This window comes from Microtus oregoni, unplaced genomic scaffold (assembly GCF_018167655.1).
Source record: "Microtus oregoni isolate MIOR12 unplaced genomic scaffold, Mior012 000019F_ref0000042, whole genome shotgun sequence".
Classification (NCBI taxonomy): domain Eukaryota; kingdom Metazoa; phylum Chordata; class Mammalia; order Rodentia; family Cricetidae; genus Microtus; species Microtus oregoni.
The window spans coordinates 220624-228998 of record NW_024543078.1 but is presented as its reverse complement, the minus strand read 5'-3'; the positions used below and the strand labels follow the sequence as shown (position 1 = coordinate 228998).

At 48.9% G+C, this 8375-nt stretch overlaps 1 non-coding gene across 1 annotated transcript; it reads right to left on the bottom strand.

Annotated features, from left to right (window-relative positions):
• Window positions 1-7828: 7828 nt before the first annotated feature.
• On the bottom strand, window positions 7829-7932 carry LOC121459941. The gene has a single exon (XR_005976010.1). It is a non-coding gene; the product is annotated as a U6 spliceosomal RNA (small nuclear RNA).
• Between the last annotated feature and the right edge of the window lie 443 nt (window positions 7933-8375).

The window sequence follows — 8375 nt, the reverse complement described above, 5'->3', positions numbered from 1 at the left end:
AACTCGCAGAGATCCCTCTGCCTCTGTTTCCCAGGTGCTGGGATTAAAGTCGTGTGCCCAGGGCTGGAGAGATGGCTCAGAGGTTGAGAGCATTGCCTGCTCTTCCAAAGGTCCTGAGTTCAATTCCCAGCAACCACATGGTGGCTCACAACCATCTGTAATGGGGTCTGGTGCCCTCTTCTGGCCTTCAGGCATATACACACAGACAGAATATTGTATACACAATAAATAAATAAATAAATATTAAAATAAATAAATAAAGTCGTGTGCCCAGATCACGGGGACCAAATCCATATGCGAAAGTAAAGGCCTTTATTCCAGCTCAAGCCTGGACTCTTTTTCTGTCCATTGCAGCAGACAGTGCCTAGCCCAGCTGAGGTAGGGTTTTCTATGGAGGTTGGGGATGAGAGGATTTTTTTCAGAGCTCAAGGCCCTGATTGGCTGACAGTTGTCAAGGGATGTCTTGGTGACAGGACTGCCTCTGGGTTCAAGGACATCTGGTGATCTTATCTAATCTTATCTAAAGGTTGGGTGTTTAGAACGTCAGGTGCCTCCCTTTAGCTGCTAACCCTCCCTGGGTGTGTCAATTTATACCTATTCCTGAAATCAGTGCTGCCTGCCAGTAAAACTGAAACTCAGGCCAACTTTTTAGCTGTTTTTCAAGACAGGGTTTCTCTGTAGCGCCACCACCGCTTAGCTGGTTTTTATAATCATGGCAGCAGTGTGTCCAAGCTATTCTGGGCCCCACATACAGGACGGAAGAAAAAGTAAAAATCCCCACGGCAAAAGTTCAATAAAGAGAAACAGGTTGCCAGGTAGTGGTGGCGCAAGCCTTTAATCCCAGCACCTGGGAGACGATCTCAGTGAGTTTGAGGTCAACTTGGTCTATAAAGCAAGTTCCAGGATATCCAGGACTGTTACACAGAGAAACCCTGTCTCAAAAAATAAAACAAAAACAAACAAAGCCCCCCCCCCAAAAAAAAAAAAACAAAAAGAGAGAGAGGAAACAGGTTAATTTAAGTTTTAACGAGCTAACCAGAAACCAGCCTAAATTAAGGCCGAGCACTCAAAATTAAGTTTCTGTGTCTTGATTTGGTTGATGGCCCAAAAGAAAAAGTATCTCTTTCCTTAACTTTTCTGAATCTCTGCCCAACTACAACCAACTTGCACCCTTCCTGTAAGAGACAAAGGGATGAAAGGCAAGTGGCACACACCTGTAATCCTGACAGAGGCTGGAGGATAGGTGTGAGAGGCCTGGCCTCTCACCTGGGTACCCTGTCCTTTTCAGAGACAAGCCCCGCCCATTCCCCCACCCTCCACCCGATCTCTGCCTCCTCCAGCCTGCAGGCTGAAGTCCCTCTTCTGAAGTAGCTCTCTCGCCCTCTCTCTTCTCTCTCTCTCTCTCTCTCTCTCTCTCTCTCTCTCTCTCTCTCCATTCTCCCCTCCCTCTCTCCATTCTCCCCTTCCTCTCTCCCTTTCTCTCTCTCTCCCCTTCCACTTCTCTTTCCCTTTCATAACTCACTAAATAAACTCCATACCCAAACTCTCTCTCTGCAAGGCCCATCTGTCTGTCTCTCATCTGCTGCGGTCTCCCCAAGGGGGACCCATCAAGTTCTCTGGGGACTAGACCTACCCCCCACATGTACCATGTGCTTAAAAAGAATAGCAGGATCTGAAATTCTGTCATCCTTAGCCGTACAGTCATGGACAGGAGGCTCTCTATCAAAACAAAACAAATACCTGCTGATGTCATGGGGTTGTCTATGCCTTTAATCCCAGAAGGTGAATCTCTGAATTTGAAGCCAGACTGGTGTACATAGTCCTAGGACAGTCAGAGCTAAATAATAAATGTGTATCAAAATGAACAACAAAAAAAACTGGGTGCCACATGCCTTTTCTCTTTTAACAAACTATATTTATTTGTTTTTTGTCCTTTGAAACAGGATTTCTCTGTAGCTTTCAAGCCAGTCCTTGAACTCCCTCTATAGACCAGGCTGGCCTTGAACTTGCAGAGATCTGCCTGCCTCTGCCTCCCAAGTGCTGGGATTAAAGGTGTGCGCCAGAACTGATAGGCAATTTTTTTAATGTGCATTGGTGTTTTGCCTGATGCACATCTGTGTGAAGATGTTTGATCTCCTGGAACAGGAGTTACAATTGTGACCTGCCATGAGCTGCCTTGTGGGTGCTGGGAATTGAACCTGGGTCCCTGGAAGAACAGCCAGCCTCCTAACCTCTGAGCCCTCTCTCTAGTCCCAGGTGACTCGTACCTTTAGTATCAGCATTAAGGAGGTAGGTGCATGCTGATCTGACAGATCTCTGAGACCAGCCAGGGCTGGTGAAACCTTATAAATCTCAGAGGAGCAGGAGCAGAGAGGAGGAGTGGTCTGTCACCAGGGAGGTTTCTTGATTTCCCATCTGTCCTTGAGAGTCAGGCTAGTGTTCTCCCCCAGACCCTACAATTGCTGCAGCTGCCCAATTTTGCTCTCTCTTGGCTCTGGCTGTCCTAAATACTAGACACTGTGCAGTAGGGCACATCAGAGGTCCCAATCTGGCCCTTTGTAACCTAATAACTCCTGCAGCGCTGTCCAGTATTTTTGGATCCCTAAGGTCTCCTTTTGAGGCAAGAAAGGCCCAACGAGTGGTTCAAGGGGTGTGGGGTAGGGCGGAGATAGCTGTGGTGATATCTATGGGTGTGTTGGCTCTCTAAGACTCAGCCCTGTGGTTCCTGTGTCGCCATGAATGCCCATGGGTGTATGACTGTGGCATGTGGTGTATGCCTATGTCAGTGTGTGTGTCAGGGCAGGGGCTCCCTGTGGTGTGCAAATGTATTGGGAGGGGGTAATGGTAAGAGTCTGGCTCTTTTGCCTCCACCCCCATCGCTGCTCCCATCTGGCCTTGATCAGTGGGTCCCTGGGGAGGGAGTCGCGGTTTCGGATACAGGAAAATGTTCCAGGAAGCGGCCACTGTGCTGAACCCTGCTCGGGCTCCCCCAGCGGAAATTGTCCAGGAGGGAGGAGGAGAGGGAGTGTTGAGATAGGATGAAGGATGGAGGAGGGAGGCTCTTGGCTCCCCTTTGGATAGGATAAAACTGGGTAAGTGGATGGGAGACTCGGGTCAGATAGCAGGATCCTACCTCAATCATTTAGTGAAGAACTGGGATCGAGGAAAAATGGGTCCCCTTCACTATTTATTCTTTCGAGATCCTTTTTTATAGCTCTATTATCATGAACACATACTGGGAACCCGGATACCAGTGTCTTGCCTGAAAATGACTTGGCTTGGCGAGGGGCGAAAGAGTCAACCCCTTTCCTCTCCACTCTGAAGGGGGCTTTGAAGCTCGTGTCCAGGACTGGGAGGGATGCCTAATTGGGATAATGGAGGGTAATGGGGCGCCTGGAGCGGGTGGCCACGCTCCTAGATCAAAGAGGCCAGCTCTCCCCCCCCCCCACACAGCTGGAGGGGGAGGGGTGGGGCTTAGAGCCAGCCAGCAGGGGGTGCTCTGGCCTCGGAATGATTGTCCGGTGTCTCAGGCTCCTTGGATCTACTTTGCCTAGAGCGCTTCCGAGGAAAGTAGGTTAAGACAATCTGGAGTCCTGAGCTTCTGAGTCCTCTTTCTCCGGTGTTGGGGAAGAGGGAGAGGCAGGCAGTCAGCCTCGGGGTAACTCGATGTCAGCACCTTCAGATTGTTGTTGCTGGTTCCCAAAGCGCTAGCTTTAGATCCAGTTTGGATAAAGCCAAGGCTGAAAGGCTAAGACTCCTATGCTGTGTTTATAAGGGAGGCTGAGAAAGACCCTGCTGGGCATCTGGAGGTGCTGGCTAGGACAGAGGGAAAGGGGCACCGGTACTCCCTCGCCCCCCTCCCTGGGTTGGCCCTCCCTCTCGGGCTCTAATCGGCGCGGCGGCCGCAGCGGGCAGAGTCAGCGCCGCCAGTCTCCGGGACGCGACTCCCAGCAATTGCGGTCAGGACCGCAGATATGCAGCTGCCTCCTGCCCGGGCGCCTGGCCCGGCCTGCCCCGCCTGCGCCCCGCCCCCAGCCGTCCCGCCCCTCGCCAGCCCGCGGAACCCGGACACTGAGGCATGCAAGAGGTCCCTGGCGGCCAGCGTCAGCGCTGGGAGATGCCCCAATCCAGACCTCACTGCTTTGTCCCTCTGGCTGCAACTGTTTCTCTAACACCCTTAGCTGGAGGCTGAGACTCACTCACACTTTCATTGTATGTACATCTTGCTTCGAGCCTCCACGTGAAAAATTGGAACGGTGCTTTGAAATCCAGGGGGATAACCGGTTTACTGAGGCTGGTGGAGATGGGAGTGGTGCCAGACTCCTAGGGACTCTCATTAACAATGGTAGTGGGGAAAGTTTCTAAGCAGAGGAGAAAAGGCAGGAACGGGAGAAGCAGGAATGATCGTCAAAGGGTCGGGAAATAGTTCTTTAGAAGCCCAGTCGAGTTCAGGGGATTCCTGCTAGAATGCTGAGGGAAGGCCTTCAGATAGGGCGCTAGCCCCTCACTCACTCTATCCACCAGAGCCGCTGGCTGTCCAGGGCCATTCTCAGAATTGAATTCAGAGTTAAAACCTGCATGCCTGCTCGTTCCTCCTGACCAATCAGGCTGGCTCTCCTTTCCACGTTACCCCCCCCCCCCCACACACACACTTTGATACAACCACTCTGTTGCCTCAAACACAATTGGTTTGCTCGTTTCCAGCTCGTCCTCCACCAACGGCTAGAGGTGTCGTCCCGCCCAGTGGTTGATAAAGGTGCAGTTCAGTAGTACGGTGCTTGAGTTCTAGCTCAGGTGGGCGGCTCGCACGTCTCTAGGTTTTGTGGATTTTTAAACATTATTTTTATTTGGGGTGGTTGTATTGTACCACAGCGCCTGTGTGGAGGTCAGAGAATAATTTTCAGGTGTCCATGGGTCAAAGGGGAGGAACTCTGATTTGATGGCAGGTACCTTTACCCACTGAGTCCTGTTTCTAATTGTAACAACCCTGGAACTTGAGTGTCTTGATTCCCCTTTGTACAGAAGAGGCACATTAGACATCATAGGTTAAACAGTTTGCCCAGGTTTGCACCTCACTAAACAGCTGATTGACCCGGAATATCTGGCTCTAGACTTACTTCATTCCCATCCCTGCAGGCAGAGCCGTCTTTCTAATAGAAGGGTATTTCTCTTTGCTGTCCTTGGAATCGAGTTCAGAAACCTTGCAAGGCTGATGAGACATTTTCCACCATACCCCCACGCCCACCCCCACTTTTCGCTCTCCAGGCCTGGGGCAGGACCCAGGGAATTTGCACTTGTGAAACAACTACCATGGACCTACAGCAAGCACCCACCACCACCCTTTGTGTGTGTGGCAGTTTTTCACAAAACTGCCTAGGAGCCTGGTGACCCTCCTGCCACAGTGTCTGGAGTAGCTGGGAATACAGGCTTGTGCCACCAGCCCTAGCTCAGCCTCCTTGATGCCTCTGTTCACATCAGCATCTCAACGGCGACCCTGGGACTCTGTGCATTTGCAATCTTTCTACTTTGTTGATGTTGTTTATGGGATAAAAGTTTGTTGATGTTGTTTGTGGCCTGGAATTCAAAACCATATTCTTTTTTTTATATTTATTTATTTATTATGTATACAATATTCTGTCTGTCTGCCGACCAGAAGAGGGCACCAGACGTCACTACAGATGGTTGTGAGCCACCATGCGGTTGCTGGGAATTGAACTCAGGACCTTTGGAAGAGTAGGCAATGCTCTTAACCACTGAGCCATCTCTCCAGCCCACTCAAAACCATATTCTTGCCTCTGCCTCCCATCCCAAATGTTGGGATTACCAATGTATTCCACCGTGCCCAGCCAGACCAATCCTTATTTTTATTTAGCCTTCCCTTCTCTATCATCACCTTCTTCCATTTTTTTCCTTCTTTCCTCTGGTAGATTTTTTTTTTTTGTCTTGTTTTGTTTTGTTTTCAAAGTCAGGATTTCTCTGTGGCTTTGGAGCCTGTCCTGGAACTAGCTCTTGTAGATCAGGCTGGCCTCGAACTCACAGAGATCCGCCTGCCTCTACCTCCTGAGTGTTGGGTTTAAAGGCATGCTCCACCACCGCCCAACTTCCTTGGTAGAATCTTACCACATAGTTTAGGCCAGTTTTAAAGTCATGGCACTCCTACTTCAACCTCCTAAGTGCTAGGATTATAGATCTGAGCCACGACATCCAGTTTTTTTGGTTTCTTTATATGGTTATCTTTTCTTTCAGCCACCTTCCTTGATTCCCGCAATATGGACTTAGATTAACCCTGTCTCCTATAGCATCCCATACTCACTCTAATTAAAGTGATTCCTTTTCTTTTGTTAGTTACTGGTTAGTTTGTGAGACAAAGAGCTGGACAAGCCATGTTTATGGTTGCAGGATTAAGCCTAGTTCTTGTGTCTCTGCACACAGTATATGCTCTTTCAACATTTGGTGAATGTTGACCTCTGCAGACTCATCTCAAATTTCATACATCTGTGATCCCAACCATTAGAGCAGGGTTATGCTTGTTTGGCAAGCAGGAAATTCCGGGTTTAATCCCTTGCCACACCACAAATAAAAAAGAGAGAGAAAGGTAAAAACTGGGATGTATCTCAGTTGACGAAGTGGCATGCACGAAGCTCAGGGTGTGATCCCTAACATTGTGTGGACTGGACACCGTGGTCTACATCTGGAATTCCGGCACTTTGAAGCTGGAAACAGGAGCGTTGGGAGTTCAAGGTCAAGAAACCCAGACTGGCGTGAAACTCAAGTATTGAATAGTCCAGGCTGGCCTTAATATCAGATGATCTTAAGTTACCTCAGTCTCCAGAGTGCCTGAGTTGTATTCAGAACTGAATTTTCTTAAGATTTATTTAATTTAATTTGATTTTTAAAATTTGTTTTGTTTTGTTCGAAATAGGATTTCTCTGTGTAACAGCTCTGGCTGTCCTCTGTAGATCAGGCTGGCCTCGAACTCACAGAGATCCGCCTGCCTTTGCCTCCTGAGTGCAGGGATTAAAGATATGTGCCACCACCACCCGGCTTATTTTTATTTTATATGTATGAGTGTTTTGCCTGCATGTATGTCTGTGTGCCATGTGTATTTAGTGCTTGAAGAGGCCAGAAGCTCAGATCCACTTGAATGAAACTGGAATTAGAGATGGTTATGAGCTTCCAGGTGCCGGGGAATCAAACTTGGGCCCTACAAAAGAGCTGTCAATGCTCCTAACTGCTAAGCCATCCCTCCAGGCCTGTGTTCAGGATTTCGAAGTGTCATTTCTTAGTTGGGCATGGTGGCATACTTCTTTGATCCCAGCCCTTGGGAGGCAGAGGCAGGTAGATCTCTGTGAGTTCAAGGTCAGCCTGTTCAACCAACACAGTGAGTTCCAATAGAGCTAGACCTATGCAGAGAGACCCTGTCTCCAAACCCAAACAAAAATGTGGATACATGCGCTTTTATTACTGTGTGTGTGTGTGTGTCACAACAAGGACAGTTGGCAGGAATCTTCCGTTATGTAGGTCTTGGGATTGAGTTTAAATTAGTAGGTTTGGTAGGAATTGCTTTAGCTCACTGAACCACCTCACCCTCGCTAGCCCTCTCAAAAGAAAGATTTATTTTATTTTTAACTATGTGTCTGTGTGTCTGTGTGTGAACATGAGCGCAGGTCAGAGACATCAGGTCTGGATCTGGATTTACAAATGGTCGTGAACTACCTGACATAGCTATAAAGAACCAAACTCAGGTCCTCTGACCACTGCCTCTCCAGCCCTAAAGATGCTAATAGATTTCACGTAGGATTCCAGGGCATACTTTTCCTCTACAAATAAAAATCTAGAATACTTCGTAAGTTTGTGGTCATCCTTGTACAGGGGCCATGCTGATCTCTGTGCTGTTCTAATTTTTAATATGTGTGTTGCTGAAGGGAGCACTCTAGGGACGCTGAAGGGAGCACTCTAGAGACTATTTTAATACAAGGGCGTTTCCTGGGGACCTACAGGGTCTTAGTTCAATGCTTACCTGAACATGATAGACACCCAAGCACGGAAGGCTCCTGTGTTCCAGGGCTCCACCTGCTGTCCTGCCCCTCTCTCCCCATGGTCCTCTCTTTCCCTGCTCCTTTTCTGTTCTCATAGGCCTTCTTTCAGGTTCTGATCTGTCTCCCCTGAAACTCCTGTTTCATTTCAAGGCTCAAATGTCAACCAAGGAAACTGAGGTTCAGAGAAGAGGGAGAACCAAGACTAAAGCCTTGCACTGTTAAAAGGCAGAAATGCAGCCGGGTGGTGGTGGCGCACGCCTTTAATCTCAGCACTCGGGAGGCAGAGGCAGGGGGATCTCTGTGAGTTTGGGGCCAGCCTGGTCTACTACAGAGTGA